The sequence below is a fragment of the Micropterus dolomieu genome, linkage group LG18, assembly GCF_021292245.1.
Source record: "Micropterus dolomieu isolate WLL.071019.BEF.003 ecotype Adirondacks linkage group LG18, ASM2129224v1, whole genome shotgun sequence".
NCBI classification, from domain to species: Eukaryota; Metazoa; Chordata; class Actinopteri; order Centrarchiformes; family Centrarchidae; genus Micropterus; species Micropterus dolomieu.
The window spans coordinates 15,278,619-15,288,848 of NC_060167.1; the positions used below are offsets into that span (position 1 = coordinate 15,278,619).

General features: G+C 40.4%; 1 long non-coding RNA gene across 2 annotated transcripts; it reads left to right on the plus strand.

Annotated features, from left to right (window-relative positions):
• Nucleotides 1-559: 559 nt before the first annotated feature.
• Nucleotides 560-8,487, plus strand: LOC123957026. 2 transcript variants are annotated; one of them, XR_006821697.1, is made up of 3 exons: nt 560-603; nt 1,111-1,244; nt 5,598-8,487. It is a non-coding gene; the product is annotated as an uncharacterized LOC123957026 (long non-coding RNA). The 2 variants fall into 2 exon arrangements; XR_006821696.1 differs by lacking the exon at nt 560-603 and having other exon boundaries at nt 1,036-1,244.
• Nucleotides 8,488-10,230: the final 1,743 nt, after the last annotated feature.

Genomic DNA, 10,230 nt, shown 5'->3' on the forward strand with positions numbered 1-10,230 from the left:
TATACATGGAAAGCCCGAGTCAGAGAGCCGCAGTAAAGAACCCCATACAGAAAAGAGCAGGTGCGAGGATGATAAAAATGCTGTAATCCTGAATACATTGAATGGGTTGATATAGGTTGGGTTGATATAAGTTAAAAAAATGTCCATAAAAAGGAGAAGTTAAAACTGCTAAGTTAAAATGCTTTAAATTATTGCACTGTTTGGTTAAAAAACTGACAATTCATTTCTTTATAAAACAGGAGAAAGTTAAAAATACACTTATAATCTGTAGATCAATAATCCATTGCTTTTTGGGTAAAAGAGGCTAAAAAGATCAATAGGATAAAAAGACGATCTGTGTTTAAAATGCTGTCTTATTTAACTTCTATAACTTTTGGGGGAAATGCACCTTAAATATACAGTGCTTGCTTGTTTACATACGTTTCACTTTCTTTTTCCAGTATGTTTTAAGTACCAGTTTATGATTGGAGGATCTGTTTACGATTGCTAATGCCTCGTTCAGCCTGCGTACGGAACGTGTGGCTTACGTTCGTCCATTACAACATTGGACTTGACTGAAGCTACATCGTGTCCGTATCGTACTTTCTATTTCCCTTTTAACAGGTAAGAATAAGGGTTTTACTATGTTTCAATGATTTATATATGTGGTTAATACTGTAAGGAACATGCGGGGAGTAAATGTTAATGACTGTGGTAATTTATGTACGCGAATTTAGCAGGCTAAACGAGAAGTGTTGCTCCAGTGTAGCCTGCATGCTAGCTGTGTCATGTGGACCGAGTTTAAAGCGTGTGTATTCGTTTTATATCATAGGGATAAGGTTAAAGTGCTATTGTTGCAGTTTAAGAAAAATGAGTGTTTAATGTGAAGAGGCAAGATACTTTATATGTTTAAGTGCAACACTACAACAGAGGTAAAAATGTTAAGTGTATTCTGAATGAATAATAACTATAAAATAGCAGTATTTAGAATTACATATTACTACATATACTATTTTTGGTAAATGCATTACAACATTGGACTTGACTGAAGCTACATCGTGTCCGTGTCGTACTTTTTATTTCCCCTTTCACAGGGCATAACACAGGCATGCAATTTACATGTTTGATCAGATACTAGATGGGCACTGAAGCACGGTGTTAAACGGGCCTGGGGCTGAAGACCGTATTGTTTATTATCAGGATGCAGCCTCTACTGCTCTGTGTCGCCACCTGCAGGGATAGGTCGTGGACACGCTGAAGTGAAGGTAACTCCAAGCCACTGCAGTATGTGCAACAAAACCTCAAGAGTAAAAGACAACTTGTCGATACATCCATTAAACGAGCATAACATGTAGACGGGGTTAATTGATCCGCTCTGACCACTTCTCTCATCCTCTATGTTATTAAAAGCACACCACGTTAACACTAGCTTGGCAAAACTAGATGTACAATAAGCTAAATGAAAGCTGTCTAACTGTTAAGCTTAGATTGCCATATAGCTTCAATCTGCACATTGTTACCTGCAGTGAATCACGCAGAGACATAAGGAAGGAGGACAGGAGCTAGCTGCCTAAACTGCGTCTGTGTGGATCTATCCGTGCACAGCGACATGAATCCCGGAGCGTGACAGTGCGGCGGCGCATGTTAGCATGTTTGATTCTTTTCCCGCCAAATTAATTCCCCGATATGCTTTCGATAATGAGATATGCCCGATCAGGCAATACTTATCGTATCGATAATTATTGTGCATCCCCATTAGATACAGTCTGAAAGATGGAGCTGGGGTGGCGGTGGGTTATGAGCTTTTGCATAGGAAGCAGCGAGCGCGGGCAGGTAGGCTACGGCAGCTTAAACAGGCGCCTTGTCTGGAATTTGCCAATGAATGCTAAGAGAGGAATCAGCTGAGCTGTCAGCTGATGTGCTGCTGAAGATGGCTGCTATCACTGATATGCTGGAATGAGTGGAGCTTGACTTGCCTGCCTGAACTAACGCTATTCTTGATTTATCATACCATGTACATTTGCTTGTCTTTGTATTATATTCTACTGTATTAGCCTGATTAAAAATATATATATTTCAAGTTTATATCAAGTTTTTTTAAGCCAGCCTCAATTGGCCATTCAGTGAACTACAGTTTTTGGTATTTCTGTGTTGGTTTTATTTTTCAGCAATGTAGCTGTTGGGTTGTATCTAATCTAAGAGTATTTGAAGCTAGCTCAAGGTGGATGCTATGTGTATCCCACATTAAAATATGACCAATATAAATAGTTTATTAAAATGCATAAATAAGTTAACTTGTTAAAATGTACACACATAAGAATCTATTTGGAGTTGGACTTTGAGGGATATTCCTCTGCTGTGTGTGGAGGACGACGACACACACACACACACACACACTCACACAAACACTGGATACAACATGGCAGAGACACTCAAAAGTCTTTGAGCTAGAGTGCAGGTCAAGTCTCAAGTCACTCGTGGTTATGATGAATGTTGTGTCACCTGCTGCGTTCAAACCAGGCTGTTTATAAAACTGCTTCGCTATAAGGGATTCTGTAACTGTAACCTGTTTTTTCTGCAATGCAATTAATGACAGCTTATTAACTACTATAAGTTAACACAACCCGCTGACTCTCAAACCCAGTGTAACGTTGACTGAATTGAACTGTAATGTTAAATGATCAACACAATAAACCTGTAACCTGTTTGCAGCCAGCATTAATAATTATCCTGATGGCAGCCAGCGTAAATGACGTAAATGACTACGTTAATCGACCACCACAAGTATGGCAAGCAAACAAACATTCATTCATCTTTTAATAACGAACGACAGTCTAACTCCGACTGTCCTTTGTTATGAAAAGATGAATGAGGTCGTAGCTAAATCAAAAAGCAAGTTAAAGTTAGATGGCCAATGCTGAGCTTAACATGTTTACTAACTTCAGGTTACTAACCCAGTTTGCGTTCAGTGCTTCTTTTGTTTGGGCCTTGTTGTATGAAGTTTTAAAGCCACAGTTTATGATGAATGGCACAGCAGCTGCCAGTGTTTGTTGTCCTCTCGCATGTGTGGCCATGCACAGCAGATACGTAGTATGTGTTACGTTGGCAGGTTATAGGTAACGCAGGGAGGGGAATAACTAAAATCCCTGAAAATAAACATTGTTCACGAGTCCCTGACGAGTCCAAGTCAAGTCCGAAGTCTTTTGAGGACGAGAGAGAGAGAGAGAGAGAAGAAAATGGAAGAGTGAGTTTTACTTACTGTTGTTCTCCATAGGACTGTAACTGGTTCTGATGTTTGTCATAATAATTGTCTATGTTAAACCTTCAGAAAACTGCCGGCTTTTGTATTTAAAGTACCTGGCCTCTGGTTTAATGTTGTATTGTTGCCTCCACTCCATCTGAACCTAGAAATGGTCCAGTAGCGTAAATAGAGTTGTATTAGAGTACACGAGTGCTACATATGGTAGTTTGGAAAGTGAGAACTTTGCTTTTGTCTTATTTGCCACAAAAGGTCCTATATTTCAAGCTGTGTCCTTTTTACACAGGAGTAGGCTGGCTATTATAAGCTGTGGCATCAACTCAGATGTGTGAGGATGTTTCTCGGAGAGCAAGGGGGTGACCATTAACAAGTTTTTGGATGAAATGTGTTAATGCAGCCCAGCTTTCTCTGTGTGACACTGAAAAGCATCTCAACACCATTAATGTGAAACTTTAGGGACTAACAAGATTATCATAAAAGTGCCTGACAGCAAAAGATTTCCAAATAAAACTGCTTCTGGGAGAAAGCCACAATTTTGCTCATTCTGACTTGTGCTTAAGTCCGGTTGATGTGTGCTCACTATGACAAACAAGCTTATGAGGAGCGTTTTGAGAACAGCTACATCCACAGAGCTAACTCAAATAAAGAATTTAACATGAGTTACTTTTCTTTTAATCTATGCAAATTCATTTGCATGTTTGCATGTTTTTAACAGCAGGAATACACACAGACAACACAAAATCTAATCTTCTAATTCCTCATGACACAGTGCCATCCACTGTTGTTCTATATTTCTGTTAAAGGAAATTTAACATTTTCATAAGCAAACAACCCTGTCTTTACTGAAAGTCAACAACTGAACAACTGAACAGCTTTCGGGTTCTCTCTATTCATTATGTGGCCACAGCTCAGTCAGAAATTCACTTAAAATGAATGAAGTAGTAGTAAAGTAAGAGCACATAGATCAGACTGAGGGATATTCACATTTGTAAGGCAAGTCATATGCTCCGTATTTGTATAGCGCCTTTCTAGTCTTTTCGACCACTCATAGCGCTTTTACACTACATTCAAACACATTTATACACTGAGCCTAAGTGCTCAAACAGAAACTAACATTCACACACTTTCATACACTGGCGGAACAGCCACCAGAGGCAATTCGGGGGTTCAGTATCTTGCCTTATTGTATTATACTACATACTTACTTACTATATTTGTCCTATCTTTATTGTGTGTGCTTTGGTATTTTTGTGTGTGTGTGTGTATATATATATATGCCACACAGCAAATTGAATGTTAAGCAATGTTGCCCCCTTTTTAATCTTTTATTCAATTAAGAGCTTTTAACTGTATTAAAGAAATACAAATTTGATTAAAATGCTATAAGAACGTTTATGTTGGTGGATGTAATATTTTATTTAATAGTTTTGAAACCTGACTGATTTAAGCTTTATGGTTGATTATTAAAGAAACCATTTTCATGATCAACTGCTTTGACCTGCCTTCTATTCAACACTGCCCACATGGCTTTCAAGATTCTAAGGCCCTTGTGATGCCACAACTTCCTCTTCAAATTTGGTTCAATCCAGTCAGTGCAGAAATGAAATTTTGAAAACATTTTTGCAGTGGTTCAGTGTAGCATACATGTAATCAAGCCAAAATCAGGCAAAAACTCCAAGGTCCTGTAAGGTGGCCTGAAAAGATCTGAGGGGATAAACCAGAGCAAACCCAATTACAGGCTTTGTACACTATACATGTAACAGAAAAATCTTATCGTAATCACTTATTTGTGAACAAGCATTCAGACCTTCCTCCATATCACACAACAAGGGTTATATACTGTACACATGGACTCCACAGAGACATTCGGCAAACTTAACCACTCAATATAATCTAACCAACTTCAAGTGTTTAGAAGAATTATAACAAATTCAAACAAAAGAGAAATTAAAGAATTCGGGATTCAAATACACATTCTTGCATCTTCCTATTTGCTTCCTCAACTTCCCGCGGGCTGAGGCTAAAAGGCAATTTTCCCAGGCTTCAGGCCTTTTGCCACAGGGGCTCGGCAAGATAGAAACTAAAAGCATTACTTTCAAATTAAAGGACCATGTCTGCACTAAATTGTCTGCACCCGAATCAGAAAACAAACTGTCAACTGTCAATAAAGTGTGTGCTAACACAAAAGATTGTGTGTGGTGTGTATTCGGAAAATGTGTGTAAAATGTTATAAAATAAAAAAATACTCATACTAATGACTAGCAGCTGATGTGGCTGCCATAAACATAAAAGTGGATTTGATTTAGATTTCAATATGTGCCTGTAACTGATGGTGACTTTTTCTCTTTATCTCTATTAGAGGAAGAGAAAGCAGGAGAGAGAGAGACAGAAAAAACAGAAAGGAGCAGCGAGACAGAAGGGTCTCCACCATGCACAGAGCTGATCTGTGTGTATATATTGTGACATTTCCAAGTGGTCTCCGATGTGGGGATGGCACACCTGTTTAATGAGCCACTAATGGTGGCACTAATTGAGGTGGGTTAATTTCATGTCATCATGAACTCGTCATGTACAGCACCAAAGGAATTGCATATATGGCGCAGGAAATATTCTGTGATTGAACCGAGGCTTGCCTGATCCCCTATCACCTCCCTGAATCACACAAGCCTCTCTGAGCCCTTGGATTTGAAATGCAGAATTCTTTCGATTACCATCCAACAACTTAAAGTTTCATTAAAACTCACATTCGGAATGAGAAGGAATGCTTAACATGATCACAGCACTACTCAACCGAGCAGCCACTCCTTAGCTGACTAAATAAACAGGATTTTTACGATGATTTCTTTTCTTCTTTTTTTTTTTCTGTTGCTGCAGCCGCACAGCCGTAATGAGCAGTGTTTTAAAGTTTGGTTGAAGGTTTCAGTGGCGTGGTCTGAAGGATTGTGAGGCAGCGGACAGTGGAGAGTTGCAGCTAAGGAGAAGATACAATCCTCTCACACCCTCAGGGCTTTTCCATTATCCCACTCTTTCTGGATCATATAACACAGGGTTGTGTGTGTGTGTGTGTGTGTGTGTGTGTGCAGCCAACTTGTGTTTGGCTGTGATTGCGTGCACACTTGTACTGTATATGGATGTGTGCGTGTTCACATTATTCTCACAAAGTGCCCGTTCATTTTTTGTTCTTACCACCTCTTCTGTCCTTTTAAAGCTTTCTTTTCATTACTGTTAATATCTGGTTTGTTCTACCAACTAGGGACAATGACAGGCGTGTGCTATTTGATATTAATTTGCCAAATGCCCCAGGTCTTGACTTTGTGGGAGAAGGGGAGCAGGAGAGGAGCACAAGAGCAGTCAGGTGAAAGAAGCAAGATAAAGAGAACCATTTCATTTATTGTCTGATGCCACAGTTGTTTCTCTTTTTACTCTGCATCCAGACAATCACGCACTGTTAGGCACAGAGGAAGACAAACAGGTTCATAGATGTGCATACTAACAGGATAGGCTCACATTTTTTCAGGTCCACCTAATTACAAAATAACCATATGTACATTTGCTGCTGTTATTGCTGGGGGAGTGTATCTATGCTTCCTCCAGTCCATACTAGTGAAAAGATTCCTTACTAATGTGATTCAAATGTATGAGATGGGAGGGAAACTGTAATGACAGCATCAGCATCATCTGTCAGAAGCAAAGAAGGAAGTAGTAGTAAAAATATTACAGTGCCACAAATTTCACAGTGGGAGGAAGTTGGGGTATATGGATGAGTCAACAAAATAGCAGACTTTTACACGGGAGGTGTATCCTTAACCAAGCGGTTATTACTATAACCATGACTACAAACGTCCCCTAAACTTAGAGAGGTTTAAATGTTAAACAAAACTACAACCATTCCCAAAACCTACCCTACTTGTTGTGCCTAAACCATTGTCTGACATTAGCATCAGGTCAGAATTAGAGGACATTCTATAGGGCATGGACAAATTATGACTTAATGTGTTTTTAGAAATGAAATTTGTGTCAAGAGAGTATTTCATACTAAAATGATGGTAGATATCCACTTGAGCTTCAGCTGAACTTTAGTAAGCATTTTTACACAGAACAGGGATTTCCCCGCCTCATCTCTTACATCGGAATCAAATTAGAAAAGAATCATTTCATAGCTCATTTGGACATGAAAATCGATCACAGTCACCAGTAACTCTTCAAATGTACACATGGGCATTTTGTATTAAGGTAGACTTAAAAACGTGAACCTATGCTTTAATATCCTATTCCAGTATTTATGGAGAGAATAGGAGAAGCATTTGCATTTCTCCTCTCACCAATGCCGCTCCCACACTATATTACATCATCTCCACATGCATGCAGCTTGCATGGATTCCTGCACGGCCCTGAACAGTTGGTGGACTGTCCGAGGCACTACTCTACCTCTAAACCTCCCTCAGTGCGGTCAAACCCTGTGTACTTTCCGTGTGTGTTGATAGACACTGTGTGTCAGCGCCTGTGTCCTGGGTCAGCGTACGCCTTCTTTCTCTTACCCACCGTACAGCTGCGAGACAGTCTGCAGCCTCACAAAGCAACGGAGTAATGAGTCCCATGACAGTCCGGTGGAATAGGCTCTGAATAGGTAATGATGGAGTCTGAAGGTGTTGGAAACACTGGCTGTGTCTGATGGGGGGTTATAATGTAGTCTTGAAGCATTCTTCCCACTACTTGTCAGGGAGAGTTGTGCTGGCACAATACTTGCCATCTAAAATTTATTGTATAACGTCACATGCCTGTGTTGGAATTGTGTTCCCCATGCACTGCCCATTGAATCATATTCGGGTCCCTGTTCCTGGTTAATGGTCTATACATATAGGACTCCCCCCATATTTATGCTATACATGCTACTGGGCCCAAAACAGGGAGGTGTACAGAAAGACAGATTGCCACAATGACGCTTGATATTCAGATGTGGTGGAGCCCATATAACAACTAACACCCTGGCTGGACGGAGGAACGTTGGAACTTCAGCTGACAGTTCCTGTGTTACATTCAAATGACTTGTGTTAATGTTCTTCTCTTTGCAGCTCCAATGATGCATCTTGTTGTGTTTATGTGCATGTGTGTCACACATGACATTGTGTGCCTTTCTATCCACCTGTCTGTATGTTTTTCTATCTGTACTCATGTATTTATGTATTTATGCTCGGAGAGAGGCCGCCTAGTAGTGCCTAAGGCATAATTAAAGCCCGAGAGTCGAAGCAGAGGAAAAGTTCTGGGAGGTGAATCAGAAACAGCAGCACCTGGCAGACACTGATAGACAGGAGTGGACAGTCATTGCTGTACCTTCCAGCTCCGGAGGGGGTAACGGACCCATAATGCTCTATTCCTCCATCTCATCTACAGCACTAGACAGAAAGATAGGCCACACATTCCAATTTATGGCTTATCTCATCGTTCGTCTGTCTCGTTTTCTGCCCTTGAGATTTCACCCCTGTCATCCAACTAGTAATCAGAGTTTGGAGTTACATTTATTACTCTACAGTCACATGTCTGTGATTAGGTGCTCAGTGCAACTGCTGTGAACTCCCGGCTTGCTGTTCCTTGCATTTTAACTTTGTTACCTTTGGATTACTTTGCCTCCACATCTATAAGCAATTTCCGTACCTATCGATTAAACAAATGTTACAATGTACTTCATTATTACATGAAATCCTAGACAAAATGTCACCTTGGTGATACATTGAGAGAGGTGGGCTGGAAAGAAAACACAATTATTGGATACACAATTGTGCTCAGCTCATAAATTCTTACTCAGGCAATGTAGCTTGTTTATGCACTCTAAAAAATATAGTTTTTAAAAGGAACATGTTGAATTGTTGTACTTTCAAAAATAAATCCCAGGTGAAGTTGCAAATTATTGCCCGTTTTCGAATGATTGTAAAGTTAATTAATTAATTAATTAATTATCAAACTTTTATGTATCTATGTATGTAATCATAGCTACGGGCTTCTTTATTTAGTCACGTTCCTCACGCACAGAAACATGCCACTCTTTACTCTTCAAGTCGAACACCTGCTGCAGCAGGAAATGCTGCGCAGAGGTGCTGAGCAGATGGTTGTTTATCATCAGGAAATATCTCCAACCAAGTGCCTCCTTCTTAAACCACCATGTCTCAGTTTTATTTCCTCAAGTATTAAATGTATTATTAAAACACTTCCTAGATGCGCCTTGCTTCTTCTCTACATTAATTTCTGTGGAGGGTCACAAGCTTCTCATGAGAGTTTAATCAGGACACCAACATAGACCAGCGAGAAACCTGAACAGCACAATGAGGTTTTTCAGCTATGTCAGCATGATCAACAAAAGGTATGGCAAGTGAGGGAAAGCAGAAGGAAAGAAAGATGGTGAAGGAATGCATAAAAAACTACTAAGAGCCTGTCAGCAATAAATCTGATGACTCCTTACCAAATCGAGTGGCAGCAGAATGGTTGTAGGGGGGTTTACCCCTTCCTCCCCATCAGTTAAAAGCCTGTCTGGTATGGTGGGATAGGTGTGGGTGGTAGTGAGGCTGTGTCCGAGTGCGTTTGTGTGCATGCAGGTCAATACACATGCATGTGTAGTGTTTCTATCCGTCTTAGGTGAGGTTGCGTGGGCCAGCTGGTAAGGGGATGAAGATTGGCCCCCCAACCCACTGTGCAGGGACCCATCCAGTCACCTCAGGCTATTGATCAAGGATAACAGAAGCAGGGAGCTCACTAACTGGACAAATTCACTGTGCAAGGTCTTTACACCACAGTAAGCAGCAGTGCAGAAGTTGCGACTTGCTTATGGGCTCATGCATACACTCTGATGCTCTCTCTGTAACTGTCTCCAGATGTCTTTTTCATACACCCGCATATGTGTGGTTGTATAAAAAAGATATCACACACACACACACACACACACACACACACACACACACACACACACACACACACACACACACACACACACACACACACAC